General features: G+C 49.2%; 5 non-coding genes across 5 annotated transcripts; 2 read left to right on the forward strand and 3 right to left on the reverse strand.

Moving 5' to 3' along the window:
• Window positions 1-3,935: 3,935 nt before the first annotated feature.
• On the reverse strand, window positions 3,936-4,017 carry TRNAS-AGA (transfer RNA serine (anticodon AGA)). The gene has a single exon. It is a non-coding gene; the product is annotated as a tRNA-Ser (tRNA).
• Window positions 4,018-7,085: 3,068 nt separating this feature from the next.
• Window positions 7,086-7,158, forward strand: TRNAK-UUU (transfer RNA lysine (anticodon UUU)). Its single transcript has one exon. It is a non-coding gene; the product is annotated as a tRNA-Lys (tRNA).
• Window positions 7,159-9,071: 1,913 nt separating this feature from the next.
• TRNAT-UGU (transfer RNA threonine (anticodon UGU)) lies at window positions 9,072-9,145 on the reverse strand. The gene has a single exon. It is a non-coding gene; the product is annotated as a tRNA-Thr (tRNA).
• Window positions 9,146-13,553: 4,408 nt separating this feature from the next.
• On the reverse strand, window positions 13,554-13,626 carry TRNAF-GAA (transfer RNA phenylalanine (anticodon GAA)). Its single transcript has one exon. It is a non-coding gene; the product is annotated as a tRNA-Phe (tRNA).
• A 2,812-nt stretch (window positions 13,627-16,438) lies between these two features.
• TRNAQ-CUG (transfer RNA glutamine (anticodon CUG)) lies at window positions 16,439-16,510 on the forward strand. Its single transcript has one exon. It is a non-coding gene; the product is annotated as a tRNA-Gln (tRNA).

Raw genomic sequence — 16,510 nt, forward strand, 5'->3', positions numbered from 1 at the left:
AATCTTATTCAATTTATTCATAAGTGATCTGGAGAAAGGAGTAAACAGTGAGGTGGCAAATTTGCAGATGATACTAAACTGCTCAAGATAGTTAAGACCAAAGCAGACAGTGAAGAACTTCAGAGAGGTCTCACAAAACTGTGATTGGGCAACAAAATGGCAAATGAAATTTAATGTGGATAAATGTCAAGTAATGCACACTGGAAAAAATACCCCCAACTATACATACAATATGATGGGGGCTAATTTAGCTACAACTAATCAGGAAAGGGATCTTGGAGTCATCATGGATAGTTCTCTGAAGACTACCATGCAGAGTGCAGCAGCAGTCAAAAGAGCAAACAGGATGTTAGGAATCATTAAAAAAAAGGAGACTAAGATAGAGAATATCTTACTGCCTCTATATAAAACCATGATACACCCACATCTTGAATACTGCGTACAGATGTGGTCTCCTCTTTTGAAAAAAGATATACTGGCATTAGAAAAGGTTCAGAGAAGGGCAACTAAAATGATTACGGGTTTGGAATGGGTCCCATATGAGGAGAGATTAAAGAGACTAGAACTTTTCAGCTTGGAAAAGAGAAGACTAAGAGGGGATATGATAAAGGTATATAAAATCATGAGTGATGTGGAGAAAGTGAATAAGGAAAAGTTATTTACTTGAACCCATAATATAACAACTAGGGGCCACCAAATGAAATTAATAGGCAGCAGGTTTAAAACAAATAAAAGGAAGTTCTTCTTCACACAGCGCACAGTCAACTTGTGGAACTCCTTACCTGAGGAGGTTGTGAAGGCTGGGACTATAACAATGTTTAAAAGGGAACTGGATAAATTCATGGTAGCTAGGTCCATAAATGGCTATTAGTCAGGAAGGGTAAAAAATGGTGTCCCTAGCCTCTGTTCATCAGAGGATGGAGATGGATGGCAGGAGAGAAATCACTTGAACACTGCCTATTAGCTTCACTCCCTCTGGGGCACCCAGCATTGACCACTGTTGGTAAACAGATACTGGGCTAGATGGACCTTTGGTCTGACCCGGTACGGCCGTTCTTATGTTCTGATAGGGCACCTTCTACACGGCGACTGGGCAGTTGACTGACTTTAAATCTAGCTAGCTCTGTTGGTAGAGCATGATGCTCTTAATCCCACCATCATAAATTCAAGCCCCATGGTGGGTGGTAGTGACAGCCCTTAGGTGTCACTCTTCTGCTAATAGTCACAGATCAAAATGAAACAAACTCTCTATGCTCTTTGGCAGGTCATGTTTCTTCTCTCTGAGCTTCACTAAAACATGAAGAGAGAACAAACTGACATTTGCATCCTATGTTAAGAGAGTATTTTCTCCTCTTCCATTGTACCCCAGGCAAGAAGAGGGGATAATAACCAGTTAACGGATGATTGCAGAAGGAAAAGTTTGGTCTTTATAAATAGGACAATGATCAATTGGTCTCCATGTCCACTGATGGTAGGACAAGAAGTAATGGGCTTAATCTGCAGCCAGCGAGATTCACGTTAGATATTGGGAACAGCTTTCTAACTCTGAAAGTAGTTAAGCTCTGGAATAGGCTCCCAAGGGTGTCTGTGGAGTCTCTGTCCTAGTAGGCTTTTAAGAACAGGTTGAACAAACCTCTGTCAAGGATACTCTGCATATACTTGGTCCTATAGACAACCTGCTCTGGCTCTAGTTCTCTCCTTCTGCTCCCTGCCTGGGCCGACTGCTGTGGGCACTTGATCCCACATGCCCCCAATGCATCGTCTCTGCTTGGCCCTGCCTCAGCAGAGAGGGCTGGATTTCATGACTTCTTCAGGGTGCTTGCAGCTGTACAGCTCTATAATTCGATGCCATCGCAATACAATACAAACAACAACAAAAGTGGAAACACCCCAATCTAACATCTAACAATTCAGCGTGAACTGACATTCCACAGCACAAAGTGACAACATGTAGGAGTGCAAAGCCCGACAATTCAGCACCATGAAAATGAACGCCCCAGAGGGCAAAATGATGCACTGCAAAAGAGCTCAGCTCAAACCAGTGCAACACAAGCCAGTGCAAAAACCATACAACACGAAACAATGCATCAGAGTGCAAAGTGACACTGTGCAAAACAGCTCAGTGTGGAACAACGACACAGCGCAAACCCACACAACAGAATCATATAGAAAGGTAGGGCAGGGAGGGACCCTGAGAGTCAGTACCAAGTCTCCCTTGGCCATCCCTGACAGGTGTTTGAAGAACAAGGAAATAAAGGGCACCACAAAGGTATGTTTTTTGGATGAGCAAAGAAAAGGGAGTAGCATTGTCCCCCTCAGGTAGCCCCTGTTCAATTCCAGGTCAGAAAACAAAACTCTTCTGCAAGAATATCCAAAAAATATTGTGTTTCACTTTACTTCATAAGTACAGTTGTGTGGCAATTAAATGATGACTCTAAAGTTTCATAAAAGTGTGGGAAATATGGATGTATCTGAGGAAATGGCTTGGAATGAAGGAAGACAAACACTGATGGGTCGAGAGAACAGGCCCTGTTTCCCCCTGGTTTGGAACTTCTCTCACAACTACTGGAAGAGAAAAGCTAAGCAAATGGTGTTCTATTGTTGCAAAGGAGATTAAAGTGAGGACATTTTCTGCAGATAGAATTAAATAGTCATGTCAGGAGTGGGATTTGAAACCACTTCTCCATGCAGAGACCAGAACACCCAATGGATTGGAAAAAAAAGATACGTATAACTAGTACTTTAGACCAGTCCACCATCCTGATACTACAAAGAAGGTGACTTATCAACCCTAGTTTTCATTAATAGTTGATGAACTCTTTAGGGAGGTCACAATGGCACATCTCTTTCAACTCCTAGAGACCTTCTACAGCACAGCTGATTTTTAGATACACTCACCCAGACCTAAAGTTACACTTTTCCTGGAACTCCATGAGTTCTGCGGTGTTGGAATCACCATTTTCACTTTTTAAGTGAACAAAAGATGGGTGCTGGCATTCTGAGAGAGTAATGATGAACCTCAAAATCCTGCCCTGTGCGCCAGACAGTTAAGCAGCCAGCACCCACAACCTCTACTATGATAGCATTCTGTCTGGGAACAACTCACTTACCAACAGCTGGGGTGTGAAATCCTCATTTCTTTGTTGTTCTGTCACTGTAGTCCCCACTTTCCTATTACTTGTCTGTATAATCTTTGTCTGGTTCTGTAACTGTTTCTGGCTGCTGTATAATTAATTTGTTTTGTGTAAACCAATTAAGGCAGTGGGGTATAATTGGTTAGATAATCATGTTACAATATGTTAGGATTGGTCAGTAAAATGATTGGTTAAGATAGAGCTAAGCAGAACTCAAGTTTTACTATATAGTCTGCGGTCAATCAGGAAGTAAGGGGGGGAATGCGAATGGGAATTGGGGTAGGGGAATTGGAATTATGTTTTGCTAAGGGGGGGAATAGGAACAGGGAAGGGGAACGGGGTCACAGGCAAGCCTCTGTGGTGTCAGAGCTGGGAAGGGGGATGCTGAGGAAGGAAACTTGAATCATTGCTTGCTGGAAGTTTACCCCAATAAACATTGAATTGTTTGCACCTTTGAGCTTCGTGCATTGCTGCTCTCTGGTCATGTGAGAAGGTCCAGGGAATGGGAGGGTGATGGGATAAACCCTCTAACAAGTACGTCTTTCAGGGTGTAAAACCCCCCAGAACCAGTATAATTAAGCTGACCTAAGCCATGGTTAGATAGTGCTAAGCGAAAGGAAAGATTGTTTTGCCAATGCAGCTATTACAGGGATGGAAAACCCCTCCCTTCACTGTAGCAGCTGCCTACTCCACAGTGCTACAGCAGTATTTTAAGCACAGCCAGCCTCAGAGGGAGACGAGATCTGGCTCCATGGATGCTCAGGCACTAAGACAGCAGCAATGACAACACGCTAATGCTTCCATAGTCAGCAGGATTCGAACCTGCGTGGGGAGACCCCAATGGATTTCTAGTCCATCGCCTTAACCACTGGGCCAAAACTACTTGATGTACAGCTGCTGCCCTATATGATAATTCTGTTCTCACGGAATTGTCACTTCAAATGGCTCAGACCAGCTTCCCCAGCACGCTCACAGCTGTGCATTAGTGTAAGTGTGTCCATGGTGAACAGCAAGAGTTCCTGCCCATTTCCCTTCCAGCTGGAACATGATTAGTGTGTTTGTGGCTAACGACATTGCTATAGATTGTTGTTCATTCCCCACACTGACAATTCAGACAGTCCCCTTCCAATTCGAATCTCTACCATATCATTCCAATTGCCGGGGGCAGGATTTCTCTGGGGCACTGAAATGTTTCAGGGGATTGGTGTGTGAGCTCAGCCGTGCATTCCATCTCTGATGTTTCATGGACTAACAACAGCAGCAAAAAGAAAGCGCCGAGCCAATATCTCCCTGTTAGGGATGCAGGTGACCATGTCCCCTTTGTCTGACCATTGCCATTGCAGGAGAGAAGGGTTCACTGGAATCGAATGCCCTGGCTCAGACAAGAGACACAGGGAGGTTTTACTGTTATTGGATCTGTGCAAAGGAAATTGTGCCTCTGTGTGAAATTGAGGCGGGAAATGAAACATCCAAATGGTGGCCCAGTGCCTTAAGGAATGTGGGCAATGGAGTCTGGCTCAGAAATGATTTAACAGGAATTTGTATCAATGTATTGCCCTGATTAAAAGCTATGGCTGTAAGGTGCCACTGTTGTTAGTACTTGAACCTGTGTGGAGACACCCAAGTGGGTGTCAAGTCCATTACCTTAACGAGGGGTAGTTGATTATTTTGTCAAGATCCAAATTTCTTGGTCAAGGTCTAGTCAATGTCTGGATGACAGAGAAAATAATACACTGATAATAATAAGAATAATTTAGAAATATTTACAGTTGCTATAGGCATAACTATGATGATTGTTTCATGTTTCACTCTTTATATCTGACACCACCATCACCTTTCCCTTTAGCCTTGTAGTTTACCAAGGGTAAAGCTAAACATCTCTTCAGATACAAGGGAGTGTTTGTGTTCATTCCTGCTAGCTACACAGAGGCTTGATGTAGCTGCTTTCAATCCTCTGGCTCTGCCGGGATAAGTAAAGTTTCACTGAACTGAAGGAGGGAGATCATTTTTTGACAGATGACGCCTCCTCTTAAAGGTGTTTGTCTGGCTGGCAGCCCTGGTTCCCAGGTCTCTCCTGAGGGAAGAAAGTTTCTGTGCAAAATACTAAAACTTTTAACAGAGAGGAGGGAAAGGCAATGCCCACGTGATGGGGCCAGTATGTACCACAACATGGTTCTTTTATGTGAGATGACTCTGAAGATTGACTGATCTCCATTTCCTTGGATTTGAAGAGATGTTTAGTTTTGCGCTTGGGAACCTGTAAGGCTGAAGCAATTTTATGGATGGTGACACTACGATTGAAGGGTTATTTAATGTTGTAGAAATCATTAAAAACACTTAGTTTCAACTTGAGCTACCTGTTATTAAAGGCTGGTTTCCCCACGTCAGTTCCATAAGCTCTGCTAGAAAGGCCCTGGGTTATCTCCTACCTTGGTGGGAACTAAAGGCAATCGTCCCCTGCTGCCCTTGGCTTCAGGCTGATTTTTCTGGGGAGGGGATGTGGAATTGGTTTATTTGCTGTTGAGAAGGGAGCCAGGCCAGTTCTCAGGGACCGAGAACTCCCAGCATCTTCCCAGCCCAACCCAGGCTGCTGCCCTTTCCCAGCCTCTGTTCCCCTGGGAGCCCTGCTTGTTTGACTCTAGAGCAGGCTGGGAGCAGCAGCTGAGGCAGAGGACAGCCTGGGCTGGGCAGATGCTAGGAGCAGAGCACCAGCGGCCTCTACTGGCTCCCGCCTCAGCAGCAAACAATCAGTCCCCACCCACACCCTGGGACAGCAGCCTGGAGCCAAGGGCAGTTCCCAGTGGGGGGTTCTCTTTTTCCTCTTCCTGGGGTGAGCAGGGACCTGGGGGTGTTTCTTGCAGGGCAGTTGGAACTGAATTGGGGAACAGGCTTTTAATAACAGGCAGCTCAAGTTCAGACTAATTTTGTTACAATTTTATTTATAATGTAAAATAATTCAAAAGTAAATGGGCAGGAATGATTGGAACTCTTTTTTCCCTGTCACACAACTAAATGGCTTTTTGGCTTGTCATGATACAGGAGTCAGGTTCGTTCACTGTGCAGAATCAATGTGCACAGAAGCCTGTTGTGTTTCATTTCTTAGGTTCCGCTGCCATCATGTGGCCATTTCCTTCCCCTCCTTTCTGTCTAAAGTGCAGAGCCCAGTTCCTCCAGGGAGAGAAGGACATCTTTCTTCTTTCCTTCCTCAACAGCCCCCTTCCTTGGAGAGCCCTTTGCTGGGGTCTGGGTGGGGAACAGCCATTCCTGAGGATTAATTTCACACCATAATTGGGGTTGATATATAGATTTTACAGCCAGACTAGATCACTAGGTACCTCTGCTCTGACCTGATCCAGAACAGAGTGCAGAGAATTTTACCCAGTGACTCCTACACCCACCCCAAGATCTTCTGGCTGAACGAGGCGGGTTCATTCTGGAAGTCATCGTGTTTGGATGTGAAGGTGGGAAATGATGGGGAAATTGGCCCCTCTTTCAAGTTTCAATGTTGTAACTTCTACATCTAGACCGGGGGGGCCAACCTGAGCCTGAGAAGGAGCCAGAATTTCCCAATGTAACTGCCAAACGTGCACCTTTGTATGCAACTACTGAGTCAATTGTGAACCTTCCCATCATTATCATTATCTCTTTGAAATAATGATGGTGATGGACACTTGGCTCGATATCTCAGTGTGCCCTGCACGTCTACAGGCTGCATTAGCCAATCCAACCATTCGGCACTTGCAGATAGGCACCTCTGTACTGTGCCTGAGTCTTGTACAGCTATGAAAGGCTAGTAGATGCCAATATTTCCCTGTCTTTTTAACCTGCACTAATACCAGGCCAGGCCAGGGCTGGGAAGAGAGACAGAGCAGCAGGTTTCCCATATTGTATCCATTTCCCTTTTTCTTGACTAGTTTCTCCTCTGCATAACTTGCACTTCATTTGCTGTGAGCCTGGCTAACTCAGCTGGTAGAGTGTCAGACTTTTAATCTGATGGTCCAGGGTTCAAGGCCCTGGTCAGGTAATAAACTACTCACTATACCTTTAAAAATTGTTCTTCTGATGTCCTCTTTGGTGTTACTTTTTCTCTTCAAGACTGTGCCTTTCCTAATAAGGGCCTTTGTTTGTGTGGGTTTGAAGGGGCAACTTCCTGACATCCTCTCTGTCCTTCCAGCCTGGAGGAATAAAGGCCTCTGGGCATACAGCATGTTCCTCCCCTGCATGCACATGCATATGCAGAAAACACAACAGAATATCCCTAAGGAATTAGAATCACCTGCTGCCTTCATCTATCCTGCTAGATCCCCAAATAATGATGCTCTTCATCCTAAACCCACGTCCCCTCTACTCTCAGTGCCCCTCTTTCCCAATCCAGTGCCACTCCTATGCACATTTCTCCTCACTCCCAACCAGAGCCTACTCCTCTTCACCCTTCTCCTCTATCCCAACCCACAGCCCCCTCCTTTTTACACTGCTCCTCAATCCCAACCCACAGCCCCATCCTATTTCCAGTGCCCCTCAATCCCAACGCACAGGCCCCTCCTATTCCCAGTGCCCCTCAATCCCAAACCACGGCTCCCTCCTTCCCTCCAGCAGCAGGTGCCTCAGACTCCCTCAGGAAGATTTTCTTGCAAGGTTTCGTGTATGAGTCCGCATGTGGATTTTACAGTGCATTGGAAATATGTTGCGTTGCTTGCCAAAATGATCACTTTTGGCTTGTGTTGGATTCCCAGTCTCCTTGTTATTGGGACAGGAGAAATAAAGGGTTGTTATCCTTGTTGTGTGAATCAAGGGCAGCACAACTGTGCTTGGCAGACCCCGACTGAGGGACTCACCTTCAATTCAATAGCACTTGCTAGGCAGGGGACAAGGGTTCCAAGACCAAGTGCGCTGGGGTCCCAATACTAAAATTTAGGTGTTAAACCAGCTTTAGGACAGAGTGGCAGTGGAGGGATGAGTGAGTTCCTAGACAACACAGTGAGTACGGTGCTTTCTTATTTTCCCCCTTTTCCACTCAGGATGGCAGGTGAACTCTACAGAGGCACCTCTGGGCTTGCACTGACTAAGGACAACAGCTGTGAGTGGAGTGCTGGGGGGGGGCTCATGTTTAAGGACTTTTGGTTGCTGGATTTACAAACCGTAGGGAAAAGGACACTGCCCAGTTTATTTGGGGGTGGGTCTTTTCCTCGTGGTTTATGTTTATGTGTTGGGGCTGCTGACATGATTTCTGCTAACCTTGGGCTTACATTGCAATGTAGACATATCCTAAGAGGGCATCTATACTGTGATAAAATCCCGCTGGCCTGGATGATCTGATTTGGGCTCCTGGGAATGGAACTGGAGCCCAGGCTTGGAAACCCTCACTCCTCGTGGGGTCATGGAGGCTGGGCTCCCGAGGCTTTGGCCGTGGGGTGGTAAATTTGCACTGTAGATATCTCAGCTCAAGCTCAATATTGGGCTCTGGGAGCCCTCAAGGTTGGGAGGGAGTTTAGCAAGCAAAAAATGTAAAATGGCAGTTTGGAGTAATGCCCTGGACTCAATGGCATTTCTCCATTGGTCTGTCTGCTTTGGGGCAGGGACAATAACACATCCTGCTGCATTCGTTATTTCAAAGGGTGGTTTAGGATTTTCATTCTCACACATGGTGCATGAAGCAGGGCTCAACCCTTGGTGCAAACTAAATGAGCTGCTCACAGATTCTGGCAGCCACAATGAGCAATTGGTGTGAGAGCCCAGACCTACCCCTGTCCCAGAGGGAGGGGGGTCATCTGTGAGAGGCTGGAACAGCTCTTAACTCCCAAACTTTCAATAATTCTGTTATCAGTGCCTGTGAGTATAATTAAAACTGCCATACTGGGCTGGACCAAAGGCCCATCTAGCTCTGTGTTTTGTCCACTGACAGCAGCCAATACCAGGTGCCCCAAGAGTTAATCAACAAGGCACCACTGGGAGTTGAACCCAGGATCTCCTGTTTACAGGACAGGTGCTTTAACCAGCTAAGCCCTGGTGCCCACCTGTGCCTTAAACACAGTGTCTGCCCACACCTGACTCCCTGCCATCCTCACTGGGGCCTGAAAAGCTTTGCTTGTGTTTGGAGTCTGCAAAGCAAAGAAGCAGGTGAGCTTTTCCTTGCAAGCTGTGTGTGTGTGATTCTTTGGCCAGGTCTGCATTACAAAGTTATTTCAGCATCATTATATCGCTCAGGTGTGTGAAAAACACACAATGCTCCCTCGGTCAGCAGTGTAACCCTTCTGCCCCTCTGAGTTGGCAGCAACAAGGGCCGGGTTCAGTATCCAGGGGTTCCGTTTCAGTAACACAATGCATAACCGGCTCGAGCCCCCACCCAGTGACCTGGGACACTCATACAACACACCCCCCTGGGCGCCTCTAGGAGGCAATACTTTCCCTCTCGCAAGCACGGAGTCTGAGTGTAGCAAAATCCTTTTAATAAAGGAAGGAATCAATGTGGCATCCCATTGGAGAAACACCACAAACAGGGTTATAACACAAACCATAAACAAAAAAAACCCACCTCCAAGTACGTTTGGCACTGTCCTTTTTCCCCTTAGGGTTTTAAGTCCAATCACCCCAAAGTACAGCAACCCAAAAGTCTCTGGTCAATGCCACCCCAGAGTTCGAGAGTTTATCTGTAGAGGTCCCGCCCCCCAGCCTGGATAGAAAGGGGCACCTTACGTGGTCCGGGGCCAACTGCCCTGCCTCTCCGTGGGTTCTGCTTCTGCCTTCTCCACGAACTGCTCCACTTTACCAGCTGCTCCACTCTGCTCCTCCAGCCATCCTCAGAAACTGCTCCGCTCCACCAGCTGCTCTGCTCCATGAGCTGCTCTGCAGACTGCTCGGCTCCGCTCGCTCTGTGGGCTGCTCCTCCCGTCCCACAGCTACTCCGCTCTGCCAGCCGCACTGCTGCATCAGCTGTCCCGTGATCCGCTCCAGCCGTCCCCACAACTGCTCCACTCCGCCAGCTGCTCTGTTCCACAGTATAACTTCAGGATCCCCCACTGGTTAGCACAGTACTCAGTGCTCTCAGCTCAGTTATTTCAGCTCTTTAGTGATCTCAGGTCTTAGTGGGGGAGCCCCAGTGCTAGTGCATCATTAGCCCAAAGTGCGTTCAGCTCAGTAACCTGTATTTAGATTCTTGAGGAAATAAAAAAAAATCAACTCTGACATTCCACAGTGGAGAGAGGAGGGGGTGGAACTGGTGCTTCTGGCTCTACAAGGAAACTGCACCACCAGACACAGATACCTGTCCCCAACCTCTCTCAATTCACTGGGTTTTGGAACCCATGTCCCTTGTCTAGCAAGTACCACCCAACTGAGGGTGAGTCATTTGTCACCAAGCAGTCCCACAGCTCAGCAGTCTGGGATAGGGTAGGCGTGCCTATGCAAATACATTCTCTGAAATTCTTTCCACCAGATGTCAGGGTAGAGCTTATCCTGACTCTGCTTACAGCAGCTTTTGGCTGGTGCACACACTGCAATACCATGTCTGGCGACAAAACTGCCCTGTTTTGGTGACAAAATAAAACCACCTCGACGAGAGGCCTAGAGATTTGTGCAGCAAACTTAAAGTGACAAATTGTCAGTGTAAATGTTAATGGTCATTATATCACCATAACTGGCCTCTACCAATATCCCATAATGCCCGCCATGAACTCACCTGCCCTGCATTCCTGCAACAGAGGCTGAGCCCCTCCTCTTTCATAGTTCCAGAAAGTTCTGAGAGCTGAGCCGCTATCTGCCCTGGGATTAGGTTGATAGAACTGCATTGCCAGCCTAAGTAACGTAATTACACCAACCTAATTTTATAGTGTAGACTTGTCCAAAGAATCACACACACACACCTTGGGAGCAAAACTTCACCTGCTCCTCTGCTTTACAGAAGCCAAACACGATCAACGTTTGTCAGGGCCCAGTGGGGATTGGCAGACAGTCGGGTGTGGGCAGACACGATGCTTTAAGTAACAGCAGGTACTATGGCTCAGATGGTTAAAGCACCTGTTTTGTAAACAGGAGATCCTGGATTCAACTCCCAATGGTGGCCTTTGGGGCACCTGGCATTGGCTACTGTCAGAAGACAAGATTCAGAACTAGATGGACCTATGGTTTAAATTACACTCACAGGCACTGATAATAGAGTTATTGAAAGTTTGGGTGTTAAGAGCTGATAGGTCAGTGGTCCAGTCCCCTCAATGTGGTTTTACCATTTCCACTTGCTAAACTCCCTCCCAACCTCTATAAAATTACAGTGCAGACATATGGGCTCGAGCCCAACCTCTGAGGCCCCACGAAGGGTGAGGGTTTTTTAACCCAGGCTTCAGTGTGAACACAAATATCTGCAGCACAGTTTTTACCCCCTCAGCTTTATGTCTATAAGCCCAAGTCAGATGACCCAGGGCAGCCCTGCTGCCATCTTTATCCCAGGAGAGATGGACTCTAAGGGTACGTCTCCATTGCAATGGAAGCCCAGGTGTGGCACGCTGTGCTCAAAGCAGCACCCTGGAAGCCCCACATTCACCACTCTCATATAATGATCATATGGTTTGTACAAGTCTGCCTTGTGAGGATGGACACTGCTTGATTCACATCCTAGCAAAGGAGCTTCCTAACAAGATGGAGAAACTATGAAAGAAGGGTAGAGATACCATGACTTGGCCTCTCTCCCCCATAACTCAACAGCTGGAAACACACCTGGAGGACAAAGACTGAGCGGAACTGATTCAGAAATCAGAAGAGAATACTAATCATACATTCAAACCAAATTCCCCAACCAGACTAGTATTGGTTTTTCAGCAGAATTCCTGGGCCCAGCCTTGTTGGGGTTACAAGGACTCTGCCACACATGAGAGCAGAAAGAGCGTCTTTGGGGTCAGGCAGGCCTCTGGTAAGGGGATGGGGACTCAGATCCTTTCTCTGGCCAATTGCACCAGGGTCATGTATAAACCAGGGAAGTTTCCCACAATAGCCAGACCAGAACCCCCTGTACACTTGCCCTCTGTACTCACAGCTTCTCTGTCTCTCTTCCCCTCATCTCTGCTGGTCTCCCTCTGAGCTTTCTTAGGACCTGGCCCCACAGCGCTTCCTGCCAGCCAGAGACTGCTTGTTCTAGGCCTGTTCCTGTGGATGTGGCCTCTCTCCTGATTCCTGAGGAAAGGAACCTTTCCAGGAAATGGCCATGGATTCTGGGAATCAGCATGTGGCTGGTGGACAGCACCAGGAATCATTTGGCTCCTGGCACACAAGGCAACTTAAAAGCTGAGCACCCAGACAAGGGCTTGAATCCTGGACCTTCAGAGTAAGAGCCTGATGCTCTACCAACTGAGTTATCTGGGCTTGTTAAAACCATCTTCACCATTCACCACGAGAGCGAGCAGGTAGGCAAAAGAGAGGCAAAAAAACGTTCTAGGAACCCCTCATGTGGCCTAATGGATAAGGTGTCTGAGTGTGAATCAAAAGATTGAAGGTTCATGTCCCTTGGTGGTTGTGTTGCTGCAGTTTTACCTTTGTGCTTAAAGTTCTGCTCCCTTTAGGGCTGGAACCTCTTCTTGGCTGCTCAGGCCAATGCTTTGGCTTCAGCTAGAGCCCCGGGAAGGAGTTGGGGGTTGGGTGTCACAAAGGCTGGGGCATGAGCCCCAAGTGCTTCCAGTCTAGCCTTTGCTGTTCCTGACTTGCCAAAGAAAGTGGGCAGCTGCCCAGGCTGGCATGTGCACCTGTCCCTGTGCTGGAGGGTACTTGCTACATAGAGTCTTCGGAGCCTGGGTGTTTCTCTGCTTCTTGCCAGCTCGGGAAAAGCCTCTTGGGGTAAAATCTCCTGTCCCACTGCAAAAGTGAGCACCTTGAGTGGGAACAGACAGAGGCCAGCCCTGTTTTCCTACCATCTTGTGATGTTGGCCACAGAACATCAGCAGCTGCCCTTCAGTGGATGTTTGGCATGGCAGGGAGCAGCCTGGCTGGATGTTTTTGTGCCTCTCTGAAGGCCACACCTACACATGGTCCTGCCCTCCTCTAGCCCTGACCTCAGTTGCTCTGGGGCTTTTAAGCCTTCCCTTGGAGCTATCAGCACCAGCTGCCTCTGCTCTAGGTGCCCAGAGGAGGAGAGGTGTGCTGGGTCACTTTTACAGATGCACCTTCCCTGGTACTGCCATTGCTCAGCTGCACAGAGGAGTTTTCATCCCCACTCCCTGCCTAGCAGCCCTCTGGCACCATTCCTAAGGGCTGCCCTGCCTCACTTTCTTCCTACCATATTGGGAAAGACAGCTCCCATCATTAAAGGTCAGGTGGGCCAACTAGGGGCAGAAGCCAATTCTATGTTTTCCTACTGTAAAGCCCAAGCTCAGGAACTCACCTTGAGTGCAGATATTGTTATGTTCCCAGAGAACAAGCCAGCCCCACACAAACAGGGGCTGCCAAAGCCCAGGATTGAACCAGGGACCTTTAGATATTCAATCTAACGCTCTCCCAACTGAGCTACTTTGACACCTGCATGAGAGCATTTTGGCCTGTTTCTTCTCTGTCTGGGATGTTTTTGTCAGCAGTTTCACACAGAAAGGACAGGAAAATGAACAGCTGCTTCACACCCCCACTGGAGGAACCCGGCACCCTTAGCTGTGGTGAGTAAGAAGTGTCTGTTGGCTGGCAGGACCTGTCCCCCAGGAGCTGGAACAGCAGCTGCCGCCTCTCCCTTGGCTCCAGGCTGTGGGAAAAACTCATTGCCTGGATGCATGCTGCTCCGTGCTCTGGAGAGCGTCTGTATGGTCTGTCAACCCCCCGTCTTCACTGAGCCAGTCTGGTAATGTCCCAAGTGCCCCCTCCAGCTTGGCAGCTGAGAGTCTGTGCAGACATCAGGCCCCCTGCCAGCCCCACAGGAAGAAGCAGCGCCAGCCCCCCCAGCACCACAGGGGCACTCAACGCACTTCCTGTGGGGAAATGGCTCCTTGACATCCAGCTGCTAGAGTGAGAGCCAGGAGAGAGCAGTGTCTGGCTCACCGTGCGAGAGAGAAGAGACCTCATGAGTGTGGATCTCCCTCAGTCTCCCCCGCAATGCTGGTCAGTTGTATTGTCACTGTAATAGTCAGTGCTTCCCTTCAGGGCCAGCCATAGAGGGGTCTGGGATCCGGGACAAATCCCCACTTTCGTCCCCAGGCCCTGCCCCCACCCCACCCCTGTCCCATCTCTTCCCATCCTGCACGTTCCTGCCCCATTCCTCTCCCATCCCCACCTCTTCCCGTCCCTGCTCCTCCCCCTCCCCACCCAGCGCCTCCTGCACCCCACTGAACAGCTGATCACTGGCAAGTGGGAGGTGCTGAAGGGGAAGAGGAGGAGCTTGTCAGCAAGGCCTGTAGTGGGCTGGGGGGGAGCTGGCTGCCAGTGGGCGCTGAGCACGTATTTTTTCTCTGTTGGTTCTGCAGCCCCGCAGCTCCCGTGGAGTCGCTGACTTGGCTTCTTTTGCACTCTAGAGAGAGGAGCAGAACCAGGACTATGGCTGATCCATGGGGCACCAGGTGAGTGGCAGAGGCTTCAGGTGCTGAGAGTTTGCCTGACCCCTCAGGGACACAGTGTGAGGTGGTGCCACAGGGATCTCTATGAAAGGAGCAGAACAGGATTTACTTGGGGTGGGGAGAGAATTGAGAGTGTCTCAGGGGGGTGTACAGAGGTGTTGCCCGAGTTAGAGATTGGCTAAAACACAGGCCTCACTGTGAGCAGATTCAAACCTGCACAGGGAAACCCTATTAGACTTGAACTCCCACATCTTAACCACTCAGCCATCACAGCTGTGAGTGAAAAACTACCCTAATGCCAGAGAAACTGAAAGAATCACAATGACCAGGTGTGAAGTCATCTGAACTACAGAATTCCCACCGCAAACCTAGCTCCCAAAGCACGGGGGGCGGGGGATTTGGGGTTTGTTCTCTTTGCCTAACCATGTGCAGTCGCACAGAGAGCGCGTTTAAAAGTCTCCCCTCCCACAGAGCGGGAATGGGAAATGATTCTCAACTTGAAGCTTGATGTAGGGTGACCAGACGTCCCGATTTTATCGGGACTGTCCTGATATTTTCTTGTTTGTCCCGCATCCCGACCGATGTTTGGTCGGGACCCTGGAGAAACAAATAACTTTGTCCTCTTCTCCAGCACACAGGCATAGTCTGGAGGGATACTTGCCCTCCCTCCAACTCCGCCCCCTCATTCCCCCATTGGATCCCTCCCCAAATCCCAGCCCTGGCCCTGCCCCCAGCCCCACTCCCTCACTGCCCCATTGGATTCCTCCCCAAATCCTCGCCCTGGCACTGCCTCTTCCCCAAGCACGTGGCATTCTTCCTCCCTCCCAGGTTTGCACATGGGCCATGGCCATGGCCGGGAGAGCAGCGCGGAAGCTGCTCCAGCCCTGCAGCCTGCGGGGCAGCGCAGTGGGGCTGGGGGCAGCATGGAGCAGGCAGGGCCCAGGTGGGCGGGGGACAAAGACACACGTGGGGCGGACACACTCCTGTTGGGAGCTGCCTGGTTCATCCCTTGCCCAGGGGGCTGCAGAAGAGGCCCGGATCATGGCTCGGCTGCAGTGCTCGGAGCCCAGGCTGGGCCCAGGAGTGACAGGATCGGGGAGCTGGGGGTGCAGCGGGGGTTGGCGCCGAGAGTTGGTTGGAGATGGGGCTGTGCCACTGCCGCTTGGCGGCGGGGGTGCCCTCTGGCTTATTTTTTTGCTCCACCCCCCGCGTCCCAATATTTCATTTTTGACATCTGGTCACCCTAGCCTGATATGAAGGAGGATGTCTGGACCAAGGGGCCAGGGACTGGCCTTTGCTAGAGAAACCACTGTCAAGTTTTAGCCAATTAGGACCAGTCAGCAAATAAGAACAACCTCAGGTATCAATAACTGTTACAAGTTGCAAATTCCTACATGCAACAATTTCTGGCACTACACCTGCACAGCTCTGCTCCCCGGCTCTTCTCGGGCTCCTGCTCTCTCCTTAGCTCTGCCCCACTCTCGCCCAGGCAGTTCCAGCTCACATGGAGGATGGGACCCCCTGGCCTGGTGACTCCCTCATTACACTGCCTGGCCTGTCAGTGCAGCTAACTTGGAGCTTTGGCCAATCCCCATTGTCCCTGGGGACTGTCAGTCTCAGGGTCCTGATTTCCTATTGATCCTTCCCCCTTCTATTGGTGCTGGGAACTAGCCAACCAACCCCCCCGCACACACACACACACACACACTAAGTTTTAGTAAAGGGCCAAGAGCCCCCTTACACAAGCAGCCCCATGAGGGTCACCGATGTGCAGAGAAGGCAGCACAAGCTGCTCCCATGGTGTAATGGGCAGCACTCAGGACTCTGAATCCTGTAATCTGAGTTCAAATCTCAGTGGGACCT

The sequence above is a fragment of the Gopherus flavomarginatus genome, unplaced genomic scaffold, assembly GCF_025201925.1.
Source record: "Gopherus flavomarginatus isolate rGopFla2 unplaced genomic scaffold, rGopFla2.mat.asm mat_scaffold_111_arrow_ctg1, whole genome shotgun sequence".
Classification (NCBI taxonomy): Eukaryota; Metazoa; Chordata; order Testudines; family Testudinidae; genus Gopherus; species Gopherus flavomarginatus.